The sequence below is a fragment of the Triticum aestivum genome, chromosome 1A (genome assembly GCF_018294505.1).
Source record: "Triticum aestivum cultivar Chinese Spring chromosome 1A, IWGSC CS RefSeq v2.1, whole genome shotgun sequence".
NCBI lineage: Eukaryota > Viridiplantae > Streptophyta > Magnoliopsida > Poales > Poaceae > Triticum > Triticum aestivum.
Genome location: NC_057794.1, coordinates 263,887,939 through 263,897,998, shown reverse-complemented (window position 1 = coordinate 263,897,998; position 10,060 = coordinate 263,887,939). Strand labels below are relative to the sequence as shown.

The 10,060-nt window shown below is 50.4% G+C and overlaps 1 pseudogene; it reads right to left on the bottom strand.

Annotated features, from left to right (window-relative positions):
* Positions 1 to 367: 367 nt before the first annotated feature.
* Positions 368 to 7,977, bottom strand: LOC123045391 (uncharacterized; annotated as a pseudogene).
* Positions 7,978 to 10,060: the final 2,083 nt, after the last annotated feature.

Genomic DNA, 10,060 nt, shown 5'->3' with positions numbered 1-10,060 from the left:
GTAGAGTAGCAGCAGCATGGCGGAAGCAGCGGTGGCAGCAGAAACAGAGTAGCAGCTAGCGGACGCGTCCCCATGCGATAAAGGCTTTTCCTTTCGCGTTGTTTAGCAAAATAGCCAGTATCCCAAAATCTTGTAGCCCATGTGATACGAGCCATTGGCTTTTCCTTTGAGCTCGCCCTCGATTTTCTTTCAAGATTCACCACTGGTTAGTACGCAGGTCAGTAGTATCCCGATCTTCAAGTCTTCAACTTGACATTGATGCTTTCATTTTTCTGTATTTATTTCAGATCAAACAGACATGACTTCATCCCTGCACAAAACAAATCTCTGTTAATTGAATCAAAGTATGTAGAGGATAATTGGTTTAATGCCAAAAATTGGCATGTCAACATTTGGCAAATGCCAAATATTGGCTAGTGCTTGGTTGGCTACCATGTTTACTTGAAAACCTCACAAGAAGTTGCCAATTTTTGACAACTTTTGATATTGCCAATTATTGGCATGCCAAGTATTGGCAATGCCAAATGTTGGCATCAAACCAATTATCCTCGTAATTTTTTTTTACCTATCTCAAGACTAACTAAAATCTACTTACATGCATGGTATATCAGTAATTATTACTATTATCATTTGATAAAAGAATGTCAGTAAATAGCAAGCCATTGCACCCGGCCGGATGATCGATATATGCATGCTTGTAATTTCGTACGTGCTAGCTAGAGAGAGATATGCCAGATTAGGACCGATGTAGCATGCATGCCTGCACTTTTTGGTCTACATGCACTAGAACTCGGTACTCGCACTTTTTAGCACCTGTGTTTTAAATCTTGGTCATGTACTAACATGACACGTGGTTAGACAAAAAAATGCTATGTCAAGTAATTAGTACTGCAGTCCATACAATTAGCAGATAAACTAAGGATTACTAGTGTGATAGATATAGATCTGACACATAATATAGCAAAGTAGGGAGGAATAACTTGGCCGCTGTGCTTGTCGAATATCCTGGTTTCTTGGCTGGGTTCCTCCAGGAGTAAAATGAAAAAGTAGGGAGGAATAAAGATGCATGTGAAGTCAGGGGACTAGCGACAGCCAAATCTGTAGACCTGCGCGTCAAAGAAAAAGAATCTATATACCTGGTCCCACTACCTGAGCAATCGGTTGGAATACAGTGCCATATTCATGGGGCGTTCGAATACCACGGAGAGCTGACAAGATGGTGGGCCCGATTGATTTGATGGCATGGTTGATGTGCGCCTCAGATATACGCTACAGACGGAACGCGAAGGTAAAAAACCGCGTCCTGAGATCAGTGCCGTGATAGCATGAAGAGTAACTCTGCAAATGGAGGGCGCACGCACCGAAGGGGCTCTTCCGCTTCCGCGACTCCCAGCGGCGGCCCCCCGCCGCGATGTCCTCGACGTCGAGCCGGACGCCGCCATCGCCGTCGTCCGCGTCGCCCCCCGCCTCCGCAGCGGCGGCGCCACCGCCAGCTCTCGCCGCTGGGGGCGACAAGCCGTTGAACCGCTTGAACACCGCCGCGTCCAGAGCGCTCGCGCCAGCCCCGCGCTTCGCCGAGGAGCCCACCGACGAGAACGCGCTCGCCTTCTCCTGCCAGGTCCCGCCGCCATCAAGAACGGAGAAGCGTGACGTAAGGGGGAAGAACAAGGGCAGAACGATTGATACCCTGATGGTCTTCTTGGTGACCCTGACGATCTCCCGCTTCGGCGGCGCCGGCGGGGAGTTCGGAATCTCACCGTCCTCCGCTACCGGCGGGTAGGGATTTTGTTCCCCATCGGCGACTCTGGAGGATCCAAGAAACGAAGGCAAGGGTTAGAGAAGCAGAGATCCAAGATGGAGCAAATTTCGGAAGAGGAAAAGATTCCCCTCCACCTGGGCTTGACGAGGAACGATTGCAGGGTGGTCTGGCCGCCGGACGATCGGATCCTGCTCGGGTACGTCTTCTTATTCTGCTTCCTCATTCCGCCTCCCCAAGATTTTGGTCCTCTGTCTCTCTCCTTTCTCCTTTCTCTCGTAGATAGAGTACGAGTGCTGTACTGGACTAGACGAGACTAGAGTCCGCCCAAATTTGTTGGCGCCAAAGTTCTTAAAAATGCAAGCGCTCCCGCCAGAATTTTTGGGGATAAAATCACTAGGCGCAGCCCGCTACCGCCTTCTTGCCAAAGGCCTGCTCTTACGAGTTAAGACTAATATCCACTAAAAAAAGGTTAAGACTAATACGACATAATGAGGCTACGATTAATCATACTCCTACATTCCAAATCTTAAGAGATCAATCTGATGCAAAACCGCAAGAGCACAAGATAGTACTATTATCATTTCTTGGCAGGAATGTGTTTATACTTTATCCTGGACAATCGCAGCAGCGTTGCTTGCTTCCAATCAATTAAGCGAATTAGCGTGATGCAGCCCCAACGGAGTTCAACACAAACAAGCAGAAAGCAAAAGATAACAACAAGTGAGACACCAGAAAGGAGCAAAGTATTAGCATTTCTTGGCAGGAATGTTACAAGTGCAGAACTGGAGTTAACATGTTGGCCGCCTACTTTTGGTTCAGGAGCCTGCGGTACATCCAGATGATGAACAGAAGCTGCGCCACAGAGACGACAAGGAGGACGACCACCAAAACCGGGCTGATGCTCCACGTGTTCCCAGAGCCGTGCTTCGCCCTACGGTGGCGATGGCGACGGCGGGAGGCCATCCTGTGGTGGTGCTGCATCGAGCTGAGGAACCGAGCTCGCAGGGTGTCCGTGTCGGTGTCGGCCCAAATGGCGGTGTACACCTTTGGTGCCTGATGCGAGTCGTCGGCCTTGATGTCGATGGAGAAATGAGCATTGTCGTTGTCAGCGTAGCTGCTGGTGTGGTGTCTGTATGCCATGGTTGCTTCAGTTGTACCAATGGCACAATACGGTGTGCACGCGGGGTTCGAATGTGGATCGGTGTTCTTGGATGCTCCAGTAGATGGATGTTCCATTGGCCCAGCCTTGCTTTTGTAGGTAACTTTCTCCGAGGTTTTGTTTGTCATGCGAGGAATTTTCTTGATGGATGCGCCTATGCCACCGCCTGCACCTGCGAAACTGGCTTCTTGCTTCTTCAGTCCCCGTTGCTTGCGCCAGGCTAAACTTGCAGGCAACATGCAAGGCTCTGAATCGCACGTGGTTTCAGTAGCGATGCATGCTTTAGATTCTTCATGATTTGGATTGGCTGGCAAACTGATGCTCCTGTCCTCCATATGACCACCAGTGTTATCAACACCAGTACAAGTAGAATCTTTAGTAATACTTACTGTGTGATGAACTTCAAGGATTAAACTGCTATCAATAGTGCCAACAGATTTTGGTGCCACTTCTCTGTCTGCTGGAATTTCTGGCATTGTTGTCGCATTTGTGCTTGCACTTGCAGAAGTTGTTGTCACTTTTACCTTGCCGACATTCTTCTGATTAATTGTGTTCGGTGAATGTACATCGGCGTCAGCATGATCGTCTTCTCTTATGTTGAATGTTACTTGCCTGGAGCGAGCCATGATAGCAGGTGAACTATTTTCAGGTTTATCATTACCAAATACTTTAGAGTCACTGCCAACTACTTGTGTTGGCACCTTACTTGCAGTGTCATGAACCCTCCTGGTCTGTTTACTGATGTTAGCAAAGTCCTCTCCTTTATTCAATGTGCATTCCTTGCTTTGACGTACACTGATGTTTGAATTTTGATCAGTTTCAGTACAGTTGATTACTCGAGATCCTTCACGGACCAAGTTATGACCAACTGCAGCAGCAGATTTGCTAACAGAAGAATCCCCAGCAGCGCCAGCATCAGTATGAACATCCTCTCCCATCTTTGACCTTCTTCGCCTAGTTGCATCAGGACCAGTTTCTTGAGGGGTAACTTTTGACAGCAAGCCTGTATCGTTATTGCCACTACGATCATCTTTAACAACAGGACGCTGTTTCTCCACTCGTGAATGTGATTTAGCTCGATGATCAGGAAAGAGCACAACTGAATCTGCATCTTCCTCAGCTTCACCCTCCTCAGGAATAACTTCTGCCAGCTTATGCATGCGACGTTGGCTATTTCTCCTTTCTGTGTTCCTATGGGTCACATTTCCTTCAGCCATGGGAGCTCCTTTTTTCACTGCTTTTGAGTCGAAGAAGCCACTGATGTGCATATAACCAGTACCTGAAGCTGTAACCCCAACATCTTGATTGGCATTTCTGTTTTCTGCCGACGCCTCGTCAGCACTATCAGAAGCAGCAGTTTCAACGTTTCCTTGAGCATTCACATTGCTATCGAAGATGTAAGGGCTCTTGGAATAGTATATGTAATCACCGGAACCAGTCGTCGACCCGTGTACCTGTACAATGTCCTTGATCAGGGGCCAGTCTGGGCCATCCACCAGGCACCTCTTGAGCAGTTTGATCGTGCTTGTGACATCCAGCGAGCGCAGCTTTGCCGCACGTGCCTCGATCCATCTTGGGATCTCCTGCAACTGATGATCAAATATGTGCACTGCTCGCAGGCTGTCGACGTTCTCCAGAGTCTGCAACACTGGGCAGTGGGATATGCTAAGGTCTTCAAGGGAAGGCATGTCTGATAACTTCTTCAGATCAGGTGCGTTCCAAACGCTCAATTCTCTCAGTGCAATAATGTCCTCCACAGCCTCGAGACTCGCCATGTCCACTATGCGCAGCTCCACCAAGGATGTCACGTGTCTGAGGCCGCCAGGCAGGCGTCGCAGCTCAGGGCAGCTCTCGAGTTGCATCGCCTGCAAAGAGGGCAACGTTCCTGCCTCGATATCCATCCATGTTTCAAGCTTAGGTAATCCTTGCAAGCGCAGGTTCTCGAGCTTTGGAAAAGGTACCTCAGGGTGGTGGCATTTGCCCATGAACTCTGCATCGATTGACGTGAGAGCTGAAGAATCGACAATGCTCAACGATCTCAGCTCTGGCATCAGGCCTAGTGGAGGGAGGGACTGGCACAAGTTGCACCCGATGATGTCGAGGCGGCGAAGATTTGGGAGGGAAATGTCTGAGAGCCAGCTGGGGAACTTGGCTCCAAAATAGCCAGCAATCTTTAGCGACTCGAGGCACGGTGGAGGGTTGAGCTCTTCCAGCACATCCTCAATCTTCCTGACCGCCGTTGGTGTGTGCGGCAGACTGACAGTGTCGTCGCTGGATGACAGCGCGAGCTCCCTGAGGCTCATCTTGCTGGCAAGTGCCACTTCAGCCGCCTCAGACCGACCGGGAGCCCTCTGGAGCTTATGCACATGGAGTATCCTCAGCTGGCACAAGTGCTTGAGCTCAGCCAGAGGCCACCCACCCCGGTCCTCTTTGCTGGCCACGGCGAAGCACTGGAGCGACGTGAGGCTTCTCAGCTGGCCTACCCTGAACGCGGCAATGTCGATCGTTGTTCCAGCAAGATCAAGGTCTCTGAGCCCCCTCAGGTGCTTCATGCCTTTGGGCAGAGCATGCAGTGACTTGCACTCCCTCAGCAGCAAGAATTTCAGGCTCCACAGGTTGCTGATGGACTCTGGAATCGCCTGTATCCCTGTCCGGGACAGGTTGAGGAGCCTCAGGTGAACCATATTCCCCAGAGTCTCTGGGATGAGCTCAATTCCTGTTTCACTCAGGTCGAGGACTCGCAGTTGATGATGCAGCCTCGTGAAGATGTTTCCTTCGGTTGCCAGTGGGTTCCTGGGAAGCAGCAGCGTCCTTATCATCTCCGAATTCAGGATGCTCTCTGGTATCGTAGCCATGTTTCTTCCTGGAAGGGAGACGCGCCGTGGCCTGAAGGAGGTGTCGCCGTCGTCGGGCAGCCGGTGGCCGTCGCCGGTGAAGCCCTCGCCTTGCAGGAGCAGCTGCGCCAGAGCATGCAGCGCTTCGTGCATCGTGCATCCGCGCACGTCTTCCTGCGTCGTCTGGAGAAGGTTCCTGCCAACGAGCTCATCGTAGTACCCCTCGGCTACCTCCTCGACGGAGGCGCCGCTCCTGGTCTGCACCAAGCGCTCGGCCATCCAGTGCTGCACGAGCACCCGCCTCTCGACGGCGAAGCCCGGGGGGAACAGCGAGCAGTACAGGAAGCATTGCTTCAGGTGGTGCGGCAGGTCATCGTAGCACAGGTACAGCGCCTTCATGGCGTCGTCCGGCAGCCCCTTCACCGACCACGCGGGGCTCGCGAGCACCTCGCCCCACACGTCGGCGCTGGCCTCCCGTGTCCTCAGCACGCCGGCGACCGCCTTGATGGCCAGAGGGATGCCGCCGCACTTCTCGACGAGCCTTTCGCCGACGCTCTTCAGCTGGCTCTCGTCGTCAGCCACGCACGCCGCCGTGCGGAGCAGCAGCCAGCCGTCGTCGGTGCTGAGTCTCTTCACCCGGTGGACAAGGCTGGCGCCCATCTCGCGGGCAGTGCTGCCGCGCCGCGCTGTGACCAGCACCTTGCCGCCGCGGCCCAGTGGGTTCTGCAGCACGTCCTCCCACACCCCGCCGTACCACACGTCATCGACCACGAGCAGGAACCTCTTGTTCGCCACCAGGCCTGTCAGCATTGCCTGGAGGTCGGCGACGCTCTCGCCGCCCTTGGTGTCGCCCCCAAAGGCGTCGATGACCTGCGAGAGCAGGCCGGCCTCCGTGTACCCTCTGGAGAGGCGAACCCATGAGGTTGTCCCGAAGCTGCAACGCACCCTCGCGCTCTCGTATACCATCCTCGCGAGCTTGGTCTTGCCGAGGCCGTCCGGTCCGACGATGGCGACGACTTCGCATGTGGCTGGCCTGCCCGTCTGCGTCAGCCGATCGACGAGCAGGCGGGCGTCGTCCTCGATCCTTGTGCCGACGATGCCGGGATCAGCTGGCTGGCGCCTCAGCAACGTCCGCGTATGGACGGTGGGATCGGCCGCGTACGCCGCGTGGAGCTGCAGCCGGCGCTGCTTCCTCAGTATCGCCTGCAGGTTCCGGTTCACGCGCTTGAGGTCGGCGGCGATGTCGCCGTGGGGCTCGGCGTCCTCGCAGCAGGAGGATAGCAGCCAAGGCAGAGCCTGCACGCCATGACGAGAGCACAAGGTAATAATTAATTAACAAAACCTGCAATGCAATGCAACAGTGTGATCCTAGTTTGTTCAAGTCAGAGGCAGTAATCTCGCCTGCTGCTGCTGCTGCGGCGGCGGCTTGGGTTCCCTGGCCCCGAGCCGGCGCGCGGCGACCCTGCACCGGTCGACGGCGCCGTCTGCCTCGTACGCCGCGGCGCGTACCTCGGCGAGCCACCGCGCTGTGGCCTCGTCCCCGCCCGCCGCCTGCGCCTCGGCGTCGCCCAGCACGGCGGCCACGCTCTCCAGCCTCGCCGCCAGCTTCCTCGCGGCCGCCGCGACGCCCAGCTCCTGCGCCACCCCCCCTTCCACCACGCCGCGCCACCGCGCCGCGGTGTCCGGCACGAACGCGCCGAGCACCACGGCCATGTCAACCGCCTCCGATCACGACGTCGTCTACCCTCGCCGAGACAGTTGTTTCGTTCGTTCGTTTGTTTATTATGGAATTGATTTGTTCATTGGATGGAAGAGAATAAAGAGGATCACCTACGCACGAAGTCAACTACTAGGAACTAATAATTCAGAATGTAATTGCGCCCCGGGGATCGCGTCATGATGAGCATACACTTGGAATAGTTCCAGCCTACCAAGATGAGGGCCACGCTGTATACAAGGAAATGACCTTTATATTAAGGGACTGGATATGTGCAAGTCGACTGAATTTCAGAATCGGGTTAGTCGTCAGAATTGTAAAGAGGAAATAGAAACCGTCTGACCCCAAATTCAGAGGTAGTCCATCAAACCCAGGCAACTTCTGCGCCCTACTTTTTATTTTCTTTTGCATTTCGGCTTTCTTCTGCCTTCTTCTTTGGAGTTAACGGGCTCGACCCGTTAACCCACTTGGATCGGGAACTCAGCTTCAACACCGCACGCGCCTCCATTTCCTTCCTTTTTCCACCTTACGCCTTTTTGTTAGAGAAATTTCATAGAAATTCTAGACGATAGGATTCTTATAGGATTTTTTTTTCTTTAGAGCCCTTTGGTTCATAGGAATGGATTCCTATTCCTACATAGGATTAATTTCTATCCTTCATATTTCATAGGAAAATAAAAAAGAGCCTAGACTTAATGGAAAAATTCCTTTGGTGTCAACCAAATGACATCTTGTTTCCTATTCCTACTCATAGGATTTGAGATACATGTCATCTCATTTCTTACAAGATTCATATTTCTATGATAATCTTATCCTATGAATCAAAAGAGGCTACTCTAATAACGCTGCCATGGAGAACTTAGATCCAAAACAGAAGAACAAGATCTCCGTACTACTCCGCCCCTGGTAAATCAACTTCTTCTCCTTCAAATTTTGTTCCCATCTGTTGATTTCCTTCTTGAGATCATTTCAGGCCAGGAAAAAAAAGGTTTAGTTCAACTATTCCAGATCTTGAAATCAAAAACATATAGAGTAATCCCTTGAATTGCACACATTATTAGAACAATAATATCATTCGCAACGACCCTAAAGAAACAATTAAATCCTGAAACTAAAAAAAGATAAATGTTTTATAGAGTTGAATGAATTGTACCGAAACCTGTTAAACGTCCTAAGTACAAAAACAGTTACTGAATTCAGAATACAATTTTTTATAGAGTTGAATGAATTATATGGTAACTTGTTACCCTTCCTAAGAATAAAAGCATAGACTGAAACTACCTAAAGACAGGGAACCCTGTTCAACAAACTAAAGACAACATAAATAACTAAAACTAAAGTAAGCATAAATGTTTTCAAGAGTAGAATGAATTATAGGGAATACTGTTACCCTTCCCAAATACAAAACCTTAATCTGAAACTAAACAAGACAGAAATGATTTATAGAGTAAAATGAATAACAGGGAAACTAGTTACCATACTTAAAACAAAATCCTAAACTGAAACTAAATAGACAGAAATGGTTTCTTGATTAGAATGAATTAGAGGAAAACTTGTCACCACCTAAAGAAAAAATCAGTAACTGAAACTAATAGTATAGCTACAAGAGGTGCTTACATGAATAGTAGACGAATTTGGACAAAGTGCAAAGCACAAAATTGCCCCAATGAAGTGCTCGCAAGCACACTGCAAAAAGAAAGCAAAATTATGCAACTCAACAATGAAAAACATTTGCAAAACAAAGCAATGATAGAAACTAGAGAAGTAATATCATTTTACATTTTTTACCTGTTATTGTAGAAATGTTATCATTTTTAGTTGTGTCCCACTAAACAATATTTACTTTCATTGCTTAATTGGCAGATTCCAGATTTTGCAAAAAACAAGGGACAAACAAGCAGCAGTACGGCATCAAGATTAATAGGCTAATCGTCCGTTCATGGGCCGACCATAACGGGCCGTTAATAGGCTGAGGAGTATAACGGGCTCGTTTCTATCGACAGGCATAACGGGTCGTTAATGGGTCGTATTTGATGATTCTATGAAAACGGCCCAACGGATTAACGGGCCACCAACGGGCTGACTTAAACCATGTGCTGAATTTGGCCCACAATCGGAACAGGCCAGTAACAGATCGTAAGTAATCGAATGCTGCAAATCAGCCCAGGAATAAATGGGCCCTGAGAAGGCCGAAAGATAACACGGACTAGAAACGGCCCAATGGAATAATGGTCCGTTAATGGGTATGAAACGACACACTGTTCATTACGGGCCAGTTTCACCACCGGTCGTTAATGGGCCAAGAGTTACAAAGGGCCTCATATGGACCGAAAGACGTCATGGGCCATACATGGGCCGGAAGTTACAACAGGCTCGAATCATATTGGACGGCCCAGATGACGCTACTGGGCCTAATTCGGATAGGCCATAATGGGTCGTGAGTTAGCAGGCTGTAAATGGGTTATATGTGAACATGTCGCTAACATGCGTTAAGTGGGTCAACCGTTACCTTTTGACCAGGTCAAACGGGACGGCCTTTTGACCTGAATGGGGCACTGTTGGGTCGAGCCATGTGTCGACGTATCATAGGC